Source organism: Staurois parvus, unplaced genomic scaffold (assembly GCF_062004578.1).
Source record: "Staurois parvus isolate SC_StPar_1 unplaced genomic scaffold, SC_StPar_1.0 ptg002140l, whole genome shotgun sequence".
Classification (NCBI taxonomy): Eukaryota; Metazoa; Chordata; class Amphibia; order Anura; family Ranidae; genus Staurois; species Staurois parvus.
In genome coordinates this window covers 2638908-2655025 of record NW_028319936.1, presented here as the reverse complement: position 1 = coordinate 2655025, position 16118 = coordinate 2638908, and the positions used below count along the sequence as shown (strand labels likewise).

Below are 16118 nucleotides of genomic sequence, written 5' to 3'. Positions count from 1 at the left end.
ACATACGCTGATCACCCTTCACATGACTACATGAAATACCAAAAGAACATAAAAAATACAAATAAAATAAATAAAAAAATGTAAATAACCAGAAACACATATAATACTCAAAATACAACACAGGAAAATTAATGATCACTAATAAAGCAATTTAAATCAAAGTCAATGTTAAGCCCTTTGGGCGTGTGTGTATCTAAAATAAAGATCCACTTTGACTCTGCCTGACTTAATGCTCTGATCTTATGGCTTCCTCTCCAGTGCCTATGGTACTTCTCAATTCCCCAAAATACCAAACTAGAGGGATCTTTATTATGGTGTTGTGCGAAATGTCTTGAGACACTGTGCTTAGGAAAACCCTTGCGAATATTTTGAACATGTTCTCTCAATCTGACCCATAATGGCCTTTTCGTCCGGCCAACATATTGGAGACCACAACCGCATTGCAGTGCATATACCACCCCCTCCGTCTTACAGGATATAAAATCCTTAATTTGAAATTCTCTTTGATTGTTGGTAGAGATAAATGAATGACGTCTAGGATTAGGGCCTTTAATAGCTCTGCAAGCATAGCACATTTTACAAGGAAAAAAACCCTTATAATCCAAAAATGTTGTTCTATTTTTGTTTGGAGGATCTATCACATTGTGTACTAAAGTGGATCTCAGTGTAGGGGCTTTCCTGTATATGAATTTCGGAGTGATAGGTAATACTTTGCACAGCAAAGGATCCGTAAGCAAGATCGACCAATGTTTGATAAACACCTTTTCAATATCCTTATAATTAACTGTGAAGTCTAAAATGATAGCCAATTGGTTGTCAAATTCCTTCCTATTCTTGTTACTCTTGTCTACCAGAAGGCAACTTCTGTCCATATCTCCTACTTCTCTAATTTTGCTCTTGATGTTATCTTGACAGTATCCTTTGTCCACAAATCTTTTCTCCATAATTGTGGCCTGCTTAAAGAATTCTTCTTTATCAGTGCAGTTCCTCCTCAGTCTAATCAGCTGTCCCTTGGGTATGTTCAACAGCCATGGGGGGTAATGGCAACTATCTAGTGGGATATACCCATTACGATCGACTTTCTTAAAGAAAGTCCTTGTGCAGACCTTCCCCTCATGTATGTAAATACATAAATCCAAAAAATTAATACATGCCCGGTTAACCTCCCATGAGAAAGTAATGTTCTTCCCATTGGTGTTCAGCTGATGGAGGAACGCCAATAGATCTTGTTCTGCACCGTCCCAGACAATAAACACATCATCGATGTATCTCTTGTACAGGACTAGCTGTTGTGGGGGATGATGGTATACTGTCTCTTCCTCCCAGTGGGCCATAAACAAATTGGCCACACTGGGAGCGAATCTAGCCCCCATGGCTACACCCCTGATTTGTTTATAAAATACACCTTTATACCAGAAGTAGTTGTGAGATAGACAATACTCAAGACATTCCATGATGTATCTCTTCTGGGACCATTTAAATTGGCTGAGCTCTCTCAAGCTCCAATTTACTGAATTAATTGCGTCTTCATGATTAATAATCGTGTATAGGGCTGATACATCTGCACTTGCAAACACCAATTGGTTATCTCCCTTAATATTCTCTAAACATTGGATGAGATGCTTGGTATCTCTCAAATAGGCCTTAGTTTTAATAACTAAAGGTTGTAGAAAAGTGTCTACATACTGTCCCATTCTGGCCATAACAGAATCTATCCCATTGACTATAGGCCTCCCAGGTGGATTGTCTGGATCTTTGTGAATCTTCGGTACCATATATATAACGGGTATCCTGCATACTTCTGGATTTAAAAACTTTGTCTCTTTCTTATTTAATATTTGTTTAGCCTTTCCTTTCTCAATCAACCTAGTCAGGTCTTTTTTATATTGGTTAGTGGGATCTTTCGGTAAGGTTAAATATGTAGTTTTATCATTAAGATGTGCTTCCATTTGTTTTTCATAATAATCTTTGGTTAAAATCACTATACCCCCACCTTTGTCTGCAGGCCTAATGATGATATCATTTCTTTTTTTCAATCTACTAATGCCAATAGCCTGAGCCTTATTCTGTATTCCTTTTGTAAAACTCAATTTCTTAATATCCATGTCAATCATTTTTTTGAAGACCTCAATCTGATTGTTATTATTCACTTGGGGGTTGAACAATGACTTATTCTTAAGTCCTGTGTGTACAATATCATCATTAGGGACAGTGGACACTAAATGCTTGGGTCCTGGTAACCCTAAGAAAAACTTTTTAGTAGTCAATTTTCTGGCATATTTAAGGGTGTCAACGTATATATTAAAGCCATTGGCTTTATGTGGAGGGGCATATTTGAGACCCTTATCTAAAACTAATAATTCCTCTGTCGTGAGCTTGGTATTACTCAAATTAAAAACTCCTTCTCCTATGACTCTCTTTTTCTTTTGAGCCTGGCGGCCTCCTCTGCATCCCCTCCTCTGTCCATACTTCTCCGACCTGGGCTGACTTCTGCCCTGTCCCTCCAAAAAAAATCCCTATCTGGATGTTCATATCTTAGAGGCTCAAACCTATTGGAGGTTGGGGGTGGACTTCGCTCATGAGGGCGATAATGGTAATCATAATTCTGATAAGGTCTTGGGCTTCTGTCATAATAAGTGTTGGATTATATCCTGATCGGGCATTATTATTAGGATAATATGGTTCATGTCTAGGTGGTCCATTATAATACTGGGTCTGTTGATAATTAGGTCCTCGTGGAGGGTATGGTCTAGGTGGATAGTAATTTGGTCTCCACTGGTTACCTTTCTTAGGTGGTTTTTTATTATTATTATGTTTCCACCCATTTTGTGGTGTCTGATGAGGGGGTTGATGTTGATAATTATTATGTTGGTTCCGGGGTGTATTGTTATGAGGTGCAGGTGGAATAGGATGATTAACAAACTTTGTCTCTTTCACTGGTGTAGTAACTATAGACGCCCCCTCGTTATCAGCAAGGGAACTTTGCCACTTGAACACCTGATCTTTTTTAAAATCATTACAATCCCTTTGGTATTTTTTGATTTTACGGTGTTTGGCCTCTTGGTCTATATGTTCTAAATCTTTACATAATCTTTTGGTAAGATTGATCATATCAGGGGTATCTTTAAACGGTTCTAGTTTGGCTTTAATATCACTGATCTGTGATTCTAAGCCTCTCATTTTCCTTTGTTTTCTTTTCAGGAGGAATTTGACTAACTCCAAACCTCTCTCCTGAAAAAATTCAAACCATTCCTCTACGTCCTCTGTATCTAATAAACCATCACAAATAGGTACCTCCCACCTGAGGCGCCTAGGCACTAATTTTTCCTTCAAATATTTTTCATAAGTAATCAGGTCCCACCATGTGCTGACTTTTTTCTCCATAAAATACAAGCTGACAGGAGTTTTATTTCTTCTCCACTCTTTCCAAAACCTTCCCAACAGGGACATGGACAGCAATACAAGCTGACAGGAGTTTTATCCCCTCTCCACTCTATCCAAAATCTCTGCAACGGGGGACACAGACAGCAATACAAGCTGACAGGAGTTTTATTTCTTCTCCACTCTTTCCAAAACCTCCCCAACGGGGACACAGACAGCAATACAAGCTGACAGGAGTTTTAATCCTTCTCCACTCTTTCCAAAACCTCCCCAACGGGGACACAGACAGCAATACAAGCTGACAGGAGTTTTGATCCCTCTGCACTCTATCCAAAACCTCCCTAACAGGAACACAGACAGCAATACAAGCTGACAGGAGTTTTAATCCTTCTTCACTCTATCCAAAACCTTCCCAACAGGGACACAGACAGCAATACAAGCTGACAGGAGTTTTAATCCTTCTTCACTCTATCCAAAACCTTCCCAACAGGGACATGGACAGAAATACAAGCTGACAGGAGTTTTAATCCTTCTCCACTCTTTCCAAACCTCCCCAACGGGGACACAGACAGCAATACAAGCTGACAGGAGTTTTATTTCTTCTCCACTCTTTCCAAAACCTTCCCAATGGGGACACAGACAGCAATACAAGCTGACAGGAGTTTTGATCCCTCTGCACTCTATCCAAAACCTCCCCAATGGGGACACAGACAGCAATACAAGCTGACAGGAGTTTTGATCCCTCTGCACTCTATCCAATACCTAACAGGGACACAGACAGCAGTACAATCTGACAGGATTTTTTATCTCTCTCCACTCTATCCAAAACCTCCCCAAAGGGGACAAAGACAGCAATACAAGCTGACAGGAGTTTTAAATACAAAAAAATACTAAAAAAAAAAAAAAAAAAGTTTTGCCTTTACTTATACTTTAAGATGCATTAAGACTCTGATATGTTATCAGCACTGCTCACTTTGCTTTTAACTCCTGTCAGCAGATGTAACAGAGCCTTATAGCTTCTAGTGCTACCCATTCCTCCCGCAGTGCTTCTGTGTAAACAGATGACAGAAAACTGCAGTATTTCAAAGCCAATTGATAAATTGCTTACCAGGCATTTACTTGCGGTACCACTTTTTCACCATTAGAGGTCACCATTACTCTCGTTATAATCCTATACCTAGATTTGTTTTTCCAGAACAGTTTTGATTATTACATGAAATGTTGTTCCCTACTGCTCCAACCTTCACATACTGCAAACTTGCGATCTTAATTTTCAAGTTTTTTTTTAAACACTTACTTTTCAATGATTGGCAAGGGTAGAGTATTTCCTGTATTTGGAACGCATGCTTAGGACACTTCCTGTGTTTGGAACGCATGCCCTATGACATCACTTCTGGTTCCCGGGATGTGATGATCGCGATCATCAGCTGTGTCTTTGGCAGCTGTGAGGGATCATGTACTCCAGGTAGGTGTTTACTTCTTGCTGCTTCTCCCCTGAAGGTGTGCAGGCTGAGCTGACTCTGAGCTGCTGGCTGGTCCTGGATGCTCACTTCTGGTTTCTCTTCTATGTCATTGGCTTGGTTCTGGTGTTTATTTGAGTGTTGACATGCTGTGTAATTCAGTGTGGTCATTGTATCTGGATACTTATTCCATGATATATTCTTTCCCAATCTGTCATTGAACTTGTATTCAGCCCTTTATTATCCACCACTGATGCTTCTCCCAATATTTACACTCCAGTCTGCCATTGCTTGTGGCTGATGATGCACCAGCAAGGTACACCACATATTATTATACAGGATTTATATAGCGCCAACTGTTTGCGCAGCACTTTACAAAATGAAGGTACACATTACAGTTACAATACTACATGGTACAAAAGGAAACAGATCATATTTTTAAAAATAATCATTGTTTTGCCACTTAATTTGTATTTGGGGTTACTGGTTTAAATGTTTATATAAGTTAGGGAATTCATATCACCTTGGAAATAAAGTACTTTACCACTTAAAGTGTTACTAAACCCAGGACCCTGCATTCACTATATCTGGTCTCCCACAGTACACAGATCATGGAAATGCAATTAGTTTAGTAAATATAAACTGCTAACTATCTTTTCTTACCAGCAGTATATAAAAGTCTTGTGACTTCTATCAGTGTTCAGCAGAGCACTGGTTAAAGCTTGTAAGAGGAGTTTCCATTCTCTGATTGTCCTATGAGGATGCATAATCCCTGGCCATCTGTCTGGACAGCGCTGATTGGCCCAGGGCTGATCACATGCACCCTCCCAAAGAAAAACTCTCTAGCAATACACACTAAACTGAGCATGTGCAGATTGCCCCCAAGGGTCTGTGCCATCAGCAGATGGATTGAGGACAGAAAAAAAAGGGAAGGATCATAGAAGACAGAATCAAACATCCTTTTTACACAATGCAGAGGATTAACCCCTTAGGTTATACAGTGAGTATAACAAGCATGCTTTACTGCATATACAGACTGATTTTACTGTTGTGGGTTTAGTAACACTTTAACCACTAACTAACCACCCTATAGCAGAAGTACTGCTACAGGGAAGCAGGGCTGTGCAACATCATGTATATATTAGGGGTGCACCGACATTTCAGTGGCCGAAACATTTTGGCCGAAAACACCCCTATTGGCTGTTGGTCGATATGAAAATAAGCACCGATACAGGTGCTTAAAATAACCCCGCCGCTGCCGCCTTACCTGAGTAACTACCAAATGATCCCAGCGCTGGGCATAGAGATAAGTGAAGGAAATATGGCCTCCACTCATCTCTATGCCCTTGGAGGACTGGAGCGATGTCACTTCCAGTTCCGGCGCCTTGTAAAGAAGGCCATTTTTTTTTACCGCTTCCTGACCTTAATGTACTGCGGCCGGGCAACAGCTACAGGCTAAGCCATGTACCCGTCGCTCTGGCTGTACCAACACAAGGGGGCGCTCCCCACCGCGACTCCTGTGTCCAGCTGAATGAAGATCCCGGTGAACAGGACTTGGTGATCATGTGATCGCTATGCGATCACATGATCACAATGTAAACAAATCTGTTATGAATCAATCTCATTCATAACAGCTCTGGTTCTCTTCTTAGTGAGCTGTGATTTGCCAACAGCTGTCACTAGATACATGGGGCCAATAACAGCATCCTGTACCATGTGACCAGCTCCAGCCAATCACAGATCACTATCTTAAGCTGTCAAAAACTTAACTCATTGATGACAGTTCATGAACGAGTCAGATTTATGACAGTAAGCTTTGCATTGCTAGAGAAATGAGCTTTATTTCACCTGCAAAGCAAAGTGTAAAAAAAAAAAAAAATCCCTGATTTCCCCCCCACAGTAGTACTATGTTACTATGGTAGCATCATCTTTTATTATTTATCAAACAATTGAACAATATATTGTGTTTTTTGCTTTAAAATTCTAAAAAGTGTATTTTTCCCAAATAGATTTGCATTTGAAAAATCACTGTGCAAATAATGTATGACGTAAAAAATGACAACACCCACCGTTTTATTCTCTAGGGCCTCTGCTTTAAAAATATATATATATAATGTTTGGGGGTTCAAAGTAATTTTCTAGCCAAAAAAAACAGTTTTTTCATGTGAACAAAAAGTGTCAGAAAAGGCTTGGTCTTCAAGAGTGGGTGATTTGTGGCATAAGCTTCTAATGTTGGCCCTGAAATGCCAGGATAGTAGAAGCCCCCCCCCCCCCTCCAAATGACCCCTTTTTTGGAAAGTAGACACTCCAAGTTATTTGCTAAGAGGCATGGTGAATATTTTGCAGATCTCATTTCTTCCCACGTTTTTGAAAAACAAAGAATGAAAACAAAAAATATTTTTTTTCTTTTTCAAAACCCTGTGACAAAAATATCTGTAAAATACTCACGATGTCTCTTATCAAATTCCTTGAGGTGTCTACTTTCCAAAAAGTGGTGGGGGTGTTTGTACTATCCTGGCATTTTAGAAACTGTGATAGGTAGTGGGGAAGTGATATGAGGAAATATGCCCTTTGAAAGCCTGGAGGTGGTCATTGGATTTTGGGGGCCTGTATGTAACTGGGCTGCCAAAAAGTCTTTCACATGTGGTATCCCCATACTCAGAAGTAGAAGAATGTGTTTTGTGGTGTTACTCCACATATACCCATGGCATGCATAAGTAATATATAATTAAAGTGACAACTTTGTGTAAAAAAAAAAAAAAAATGTCATATTCAAAAAATTTGTGGCGAAAAATAAAATGTTCCATGGACTCAACATGCATCTCTGCAAAATCATGTGGGTGTCTACTTTCCAAAAAAAGGGGAGGGGGGGGGGTGTTGTACTGCCCTGACATTTTAGAACCTCAAGAAATGTGATAGGCAGTCAGAAAGTAAAAGCTACGTAAATTTCAATATATATACCACAGTTTGTAGACGCTATAGCTTTTACACAAACCAATTAATATACATGTATTGAGATTTTTTTTTTTATCAAAGACGTAGCAGAATACATTTTGGCCTAAATTTATAACTAACTTTGAGTTTATTGGATATTTTTTATAACCAAAAGTGAAAAATAAAATTTTTTTCTGAAAATTTTCAGTCTTTTTTTTTGTTTATAGTGCAAAAAGTAAAAACCGCAGAGGTGATCAAATACCACCAAAAGAAAGATCCATTTGTGTGAAAAAAAGGACATAAATTTAATTTGGTTACAGCATTGCACGACCGTGCAATTACCAGTTGAAATAGCACAGTACCGAACAGCAAAAAATGGCCTGGTCATGAAGGGGGGTAAATCTTCTGGAGGGCAAGTGGTTAAAGCACTAGATCAATGCTTTATTTGATCTAATGCTTTACATTGTAAAAGAGGGGTGTGGGGTCTTATTGACCCCATATCTCTCCATAAAGAGGACCTGTCACTCCTTAGTTCTATCACAAGGGATGCATGCATTCCTTGTGATAGGAATAAAAGTGATTAAATTTTTTTTTTTAAAGCGATAGTGTAAAAAAAAAAAGTTTACCGTGCCCCCGTGCTTGCATGTAGTGGTGAACACATAAATAAGCCACACCCACATATGTAAATAGTGTTCAAACCACACATGTGAGGTATCGCAACGAACGTCAGAGCAAGAGCAATAACTCTAGCACTAGACCTCCTCTGTAACTTTACACTGGTAACCTGTAGACATTTTTAAAGTGTCACTCATGGAGATTTTAAGTACTGCAGTTTGACGCCATTCCACGAACGTGTGCAATTGTAAAGCATGGCATGTTGGGTATCTATTTACTCGGCATAACATCATCTTTCATATTTTACAAAATTGGGGTATATAATGTGTCTTTTTTTTTTTTAATCATTAAAGTGTATTTTTTTCCAAAAAATATAAATACATTTTTAAAAACTGTCCATTTCAGTTTTTGGCCAAGTGCATCCTGAATTTTCGGTTTCAGCACCAGCATTTTCATTTCGGTGCACCACTAGTATATATGTGATTTTGCATTTCCAAGTAGTAGTAGCACGCGTGCGCCACTCTACCTGCGTCGCAGCTACAGATGTCGATCACTGGGTCCCAGCCAGAGATTCCCCACCGGGAAGAGACCTGTGCATAAACACAGCAAGGACATGCTGCTGTGTATTTCTCTGTACAGCAGAAAAATATACAGCAGTATGTTTCCCTAGTAAAACATACACCGCACACACAGTAAAACAGCACACAGTTAACCCTTTGATTGCCCCAGATGGTAAACCCTTCCTGCCCAGTGTCATTAGTACAGTGTCAGTGCTTTTTATTAGCACCGATTACTATATTAGTGCCATTGGGATGTCCGTGGCAGTTAGTCACTGATTGCCGCCATTACTAGTATAAAAAAAAAAACAGTATATGTACCGCCATTTGTAGAAACTATACATTTCACGTAAACCAATTAATTTACTTGTATTGGGATTTTTTTTCACCAAAGACTTGTAGCAAAATACATTTTGGCCTAAATTTATGAAGAAATGTTTTATAGTAAAAAGTCAAAAATACAGTATTGTTTTTTTTTTTTCCAAAATTGTCAGGTTTTTTTTTTGTTTTTAGCGCAAAAAAATTAAAAAACTGCACAGATGATCAAATACTACCGAAAGAAAGCTCTATATGTGGGGAAAAAAAGGACATAAATTTCATTTGGGTGCAGCATTGCATGACAGTGCAGTTAAATAATGCAGCGCTGAATTGCAAAAAATTGCCTGGTCAGGAAGGGGGGTAAATCCTCTGGAGGGTAAGTGGTTAAGCTGCAGAAGGTTTTACTCTCTTCGTGACCAGAGCATTTTTTATTTAAATTTTTTTTGCTATTCGGCACTGCGCTACTTTAAGTGGCAAATGCACGGGCATGCAACACCCAGATCTGTACCCAGCTGAAATTTTTGGGCAAGTTGACACCACATGCAGTACAGTGATTTTTTTTCTTTTCTGCATCAGAAATGCATGGAATGTATGTTACAAGGGTTCCAATGGCACCAGTGCATTTCATTTCCAGAAAAAAAAAGCACAACATGCTGCTTTTTTTTTTTCCTGCAAAGAACTGTACTGGAACACGAAAAATGCACCGGACCCCTGTGCAGTGAAATATAAACAGGACTCTTCTGGTCATTTGCACATCTGGACAAGATGGAGTATAGAAGCTTGTATCTGGACACTGATATCAATGGCTCAAGATCATCCTGAACTATACGATCTGCAGGACCCTCACTACAAAGTCAATGCGAGGAAAGGCAACATATGGAGAGAGATCACAAGTTATTTCTTCCCAGAGTTACCCAGCTATCCGAAAAAGAAAGCGGATTACATCTGTAATCTCTCTGTGCATTATGATTGTCCCTTCTTCCCCATCTTAGAAATCTGTGAGTTGAATGCGGAGTGGAGAAAGTTCTGTCCCACTGCTAACCCTCCACACTGTCATGTTATTTGCAAAAGTGAAAGTACAATTTCATACACGTTTCTGTATACCGTGCCATGGGTTTTTTTTTTGTCATGTAGCTATAAAGTGAAGGAAAATCCCCTAATGTAGTCTGTCAAAAAAAAATGTTATATATATATATATATATATGTGTGTATATATGTGTGTATATATATATATATATATATATATATATATATGTGTGTATAATATATATATATATATATATATATATATATATATGTGTGTGTATATATATATATATATATATATATATATATATATATATAAAATCAGCTTGGTGGTTGTTTAATGTAATGGTAGTGCAGACTGTGAGTACAGTCCACTGTAGCAATTCTTGTCAGGGCTTTTTCTGCTCACTTTTAACACAAGACATCAGTTGCCCATGCAGGGGTTTGCACACTTCCACAACAAAAATACTTCTTCCAAATGACCCGAGAAAAAGCATCTGGAATGCGTCTGGAAACACATTGAAAAAAACGCATGCAGAAACATATCCAGAACGGATCTGGAGGATGTTTTTGTTGTGTGAACTGGCTCTATGTAATTTTGTTTTCACACAAATAGAGCTTGTTTTGGTTATATTTGATTACCACTGTTTTTTTTATTTTTTAATATATCAATGAAAAAAGACTGAAAATTAAAAAAAAAACCAATATTTTCTATTTTCTGTTATAAAACATATCCAATAAAAAAAATCTAAATTCTTCTTAAATTTAGGCCAAAGTGTAATCTGCTACGTCTTTGTGAAAAAAAAAATCTGAATATGTATATATTAATTGATTTATGAGAAAGTTATAGCATCTACAAACTATGGTGTATATTTACTCAGCTATGATGCTATACTGGTAATGGCAGTGATCAGTGACTTATAATGGGACTGTGATAGCGTGGCGGGCATTCTGGCTCTAGCTGACGCTGTCTGGGGGTACACTGAATAACTGACATTGACCTCTCCAATGACACTAATACAGTGATCAGTGCTAATACTATACACTGTCACTGTACTATTGGCACTAGATAAAATGGATAAGAAGTGAGCGCCAAAGACAACTAGCAGCTAATGCACCAAAGGCAACCTTCAAATACCTCCTAAAACACAAATAAACATGGAGGTGCAGCACTAAATAAATATAATAAAAACAAAACAAAAAAAAAAAAAAAAAAAATATATATATATATATATATATATATATATATAGCTATGCATAAATAAGTAAAAGTGCCCATATATAGTACAAAATAGCATAAATAAAAGTGCTGTGCATGCTATGATGAGGAAGATATATATCACACACAGCTCTCCTGTTAGGAGACAACGTAACAGTTCAAGAGATATAAGTGACTGATGTGATCAAAACAGTCTCTAGGTGGTAATCCGTGTGTTCATGGACATTCACTCAGGTGATGTGTCAAAAGAATTGTATGAATTGCACACTCACCAGATGGCAAAGCATAATACGCAATGTATATGATAATAGCCGGAGGTCCCCCTTAAAGGAGGTAAGCAGCCTGGTCTGGTCCAAGAGATCTCCTTCCTCCCTGGTACTCTGCTACTCAGCTACCGTCCTGCAGGAATGGGCTCTAGGTTGGTGTTTGGCTCATATAGAGCCAAAAAGAAGAATGCCCATAGTGTAGTATTTTCCAATCAAACACATTTATTGTGGGTGAAATAACAGCAAAAAACAGCACAGGAGTTTAACACTGACCATATGCAAGATGGCCGCCAGACCTCCTCGTGGTCACAGCGGCGTGACGTCACCACGTATGGCTCCTCCTCTACGTGTTTTGTGCATGAGCACGTATTCATGAGGGGTATGCACATAGGGCAGGAGACGTCAATGAATTCCCTTTATAGGCAAGGCGGTGCGTGCGCATAGACGTACTATTGGCACTAACTGGGAAAGGGGTTAAAGGATAAGTTCACATTTTGACCAAAAATAATAAATGCCCATTTTTTTGCAGGTAAAAATATCTGCATTTAATATTTTGGTTTGTAGAAGCCTATAAAGCATTGCTCCAGCGATCAGCAGATCGCTGATGCCATGCAGGTTTCCTGGAGACCTGTCAGTATATCTGCTTTCCTGTACAGGATGAACTACTACGGCGCTCTCAATGAGAACTACAAGCCAAGAGCAGCCAAGACTGTCGGAACTTGTAGTTCATTCACAGAACACAGAACAACTGTCTCGACCATGTGGGTAGAGCCCCGGACGGCCGCGTTGTTTTTAAAACCTGACAGCTAGTATGGGGAACTTCTCTCTGCACTTCTATCACAGGGAGGAGGGGGGATCGGGCAGCAGCTGCAGCACTGGGAACATGTTATATGTTCCACCCTAAAATCGGGGGTAATCTGTTACCAAAGGTGAGCTACCCTTTTGCTGCCAGAGCCGTTTTTGCACACGTATGTAAAAAATCATTTTAGGCCTGCAGATTACACAAAACCCCCAAACATTATATTTTTTTTGAAAGCAGACACCTTGGAAAACAAAATAGTGGTCGTTCAAATTTTTTTATGTCACACAGTATTACAGAAAAGGTCCAAGAAATGGAAAATTTCAATAAAAAACACACTAAAGTGAATTTTAGGGCAAGCACATGCAATCTGGCAAATCAGGTCTGAAGAAGAAGCGGAAGCTTCAAAACACGTTAGTGCCCGCGTTTACATCATTACGTTTCCACGTTGGTGTCACGTCTGGTCCGGCGCCACCTTGTGTTCTACGCTGGCTATCGTGGCGGTCGGCCACTCCTGGAAGCTCCAGCGTAACAGCTCAGAGATGTGGAGACTACCCTCACCACCAGGAAGCAGGAACCAGCAGGGTATGACTTGTAGATATGTCTGCCTTTTTTTTTTTAACCTTCTAGTGAGTTGCTTATTGTATGTGTTCAATAAATCCCATTAACTTTATGCTGCACTTAGTCCGGCACCCCTCTGTCTCCATATTTCCCGCCTCTTAAGGGTGCTGCTGCGGATGCTGCATTGTGTTCATTCTTTTGAACTTCTACATGGACTTTTATTAATTATAACTAACAGTCCTCCAGCGCCAATTTATATATATTCTCTTCTGTTAAAGCTGGTGGAGACATACTCAAAAAGACTTGCAGCTGTAATTGCAGCGAAAGGTGGTTCTATAAAGTATTGACTCAAGGGCTGAATGCAAATGCACGCCACACTTTTCAGATACTGATTTGTCAAAATTATTGAAAGCCGTTTATCATTTTCCTTCCACGGCACAATTATGTGCCACTTTGTGTTGGTCTATGTGAAACATTTCAAGGAGTATGAATACTTTTTCAAGGCACTGCATGTACTGTGGGTGGTCTTAAAGCAGTTAATTGAAATTGTTTGCTGCTGCTGCAGTTTTTTTTTGTTTTTTGATAACTTTTTTTGGTAACTTCTTATCATTCTTAAAGTGATTGTAAAGTCAGATTTTTTTTTTTTAATTTAAATAGCTAACATGTTACACTTGCCTGCAATTCCACTGCACAGAGTGACTCCAAACCTCCTCCTTTTAGGTCCCCCACTGGTGCTCCTGGCTCCTCCTCTTCTTGGTGGTAGCAACCTGCTTCCTATGGGGTACCACCTGCGGGTTTAACCACTTGATGACTGGGCTATAGCCGACTATGGCGCGGTCATCTAGTTCTGGGAGGGCGTCATATGATGTCCTCCAGAACCGCGCCTCCCACACACCCCCGGCGTACCCTGTGATTGCTGTGTCCTTTGGACACAGCTAATCACATGACATGGTAAAGGGCCAATCACAGTGCCCTTTTACCACGTGACCAGCTGTTTCCAATGACACAGCTGATCACAATGTAAATACAGTTGCCGGTTATTGGCTGCACTTTCCTCACGCTGTCACAGCATGAGGAGAGACAGTAATCTGCAACTATATTTACACATCAGAGTAAATCAGTGAAGCCCCAGGGCAAACTCAATGCAGCCCAACAGTGTCCATCAGTGTTGCCAGTCCTTGTCCCAAGCCATGCTGTCTGTGTCCATAGACACAGCGAGTGTGGCTCAGCCCCGCCTCCAGCTCCCTCACCACAGGATATGACTGACAGCAGCGGGAGCCAATGGCTTGCTGGAAGCTGCTACAGATTGGCACATCAGGTAAAGATGCAGGTCAGGATAGGGGGTTGGGGTTCAGGAAGTGATACTGCTACTTAAACATACTTTACCTTAATGCAGGGAACGTATTAATGTAAAAAATATTTAGGCTTTAGAACCACTTTAAAGCTGAAGTTTAGGTATGGCAATTTTGCATCGCTAGAGGTCCAGCTTGGATATATGTGTCATGGAAATCACTGCAGAAGGCACTGCTACTACAGTGACTGCCATTAGCTTCTGGGCCCTGTGCCAAGCGGTTGCCTTGCTGTATTGTGCCCACAGGAGGTCACTGACTTGGCATGGGAGCCATTCAGAGAAAACTTTGCATTTTCTCAATTATTAATTTTTTTGGATTGTGGATGGGATTGGATGAAATGGGGCAGCAATAACTTTATTTATACCTTGTCCCAACCAGAGAACACTTTGCATTCATTGCGAAAAAGCAAAGCATTCCCTGAATTTTGCCTATGTCAAGCGAGCTCCTGTGTTAAGTAAACGGTGGGGCAGCCACTCGGCAGAGGTCACAGAAGTTGGGATCTTCTGGTACTGTGGGAGTTAAAACAAGCCCTGGACCTGTGACAGGCACTCAGCAGTTAAACTATGCCTACATTTTTCAGCCCTTTCCTCCATTCATAGAAACTGTACTATAGCCTCTATGAATGGAGGGAGGCAGACCTTTTATTAATTCGCTCATCCTCCATTCAGAAACCATTTTTCATTTAATCTTGATGAGTGACAGTCACAGCTCCAGCACTGGTATTAGCCCCCGCAGCACTGCAGGATACGGGAAGGGAGCAGAGGTTTTCAGATTTTCACTTTTGTTACACACCAGCACAAAGGACACATTAATTGTAAGTAACATTATTTTTGCTGATTTGTTAAAAAATAAAATAACCGTAAATGTAGGCTTTACACTTACATCAGGCCAGCTTGGTTATATGTAGTTATCTATGGTATCACATTAGGTGGGAGGCTGGGGAAACAAAAATTTACTGAGTAGTCTGTGCTGCATACAGTCAGTCCTGTCCTGTTTCAGGTGCTGCTAATTGTAGTCTGTATACTGAACATAGGAATTCACTCACTTAGTACTTCCTCCACTTAGAGAATATCTTGTATTTTTTTTTCAATAAACACAAGGCGTTCTGTAATTGGACAAGGTGGAGAAGAGAGGGGTACGATATCAAATTCAATTAGAGAATGCACTGTATTCATTTTAAACAATGCAACATGTTTGCCAAATGGTGGAGGTTTGGGAGTAAGCAACCCCGTGTCCAGTATGCAGACGACAAGTTGTTCAATAAGCAGCACCCGGAAGAGAGTAGCACTGACTACTAGAGTGAATTTCTGTAGTAGTTAAAGCTCTTTTGGCCCTCCTTCTGTGGGTTACAGGAGTTCACTTAGTTCTGCACTCCTGTGACCCAGATTTAGCTGACAGTGGGCTAAACTCCTCTGTCAGCTGATGTCACGTAGCCACTCCATACTCTTTAAGGATCCCAACTTTAATGTTAGGAGCCACTCGGATACCTGGACCAGAACTGGGTCAACCTCTCAGTGCACTACTGGGAGCCTGAGCCAGCTGCTGTCACCCCCTCCATAGCCCGGTGGTGAAGTGAGCGCTGGAGGGGCAGAGCAGAGAGCCGGTGACTGTCAGTCACAAACTCTCTGGT

General features: G+C 40.1%; 1 protein-coding gene across 2 annotated transcripts in view; it reads left to right on the top strand.

The window, feature by feature from the left end:
* Positions 1–4771: 4771 nt before the first annotated feature.
* The window catches only part of RCAN3 (regulator of calcineurin 3), a 49911-nt gene continuing 38564 nt past the window's right edge, over positions 4772–16118 (top strand). The window contains exon 1 of one of the 2 annotated variants that reach the window (XM_089665143.1): positions 4772–4846. The gene's annotated coding sequence lies outside the window, so the exon portion shown is untranslated. The remainder of the gene's footprint in view (positions 4847–16118) is intronic. The other variant, XM_089665144.1, reaches the window with a different exon arrangement.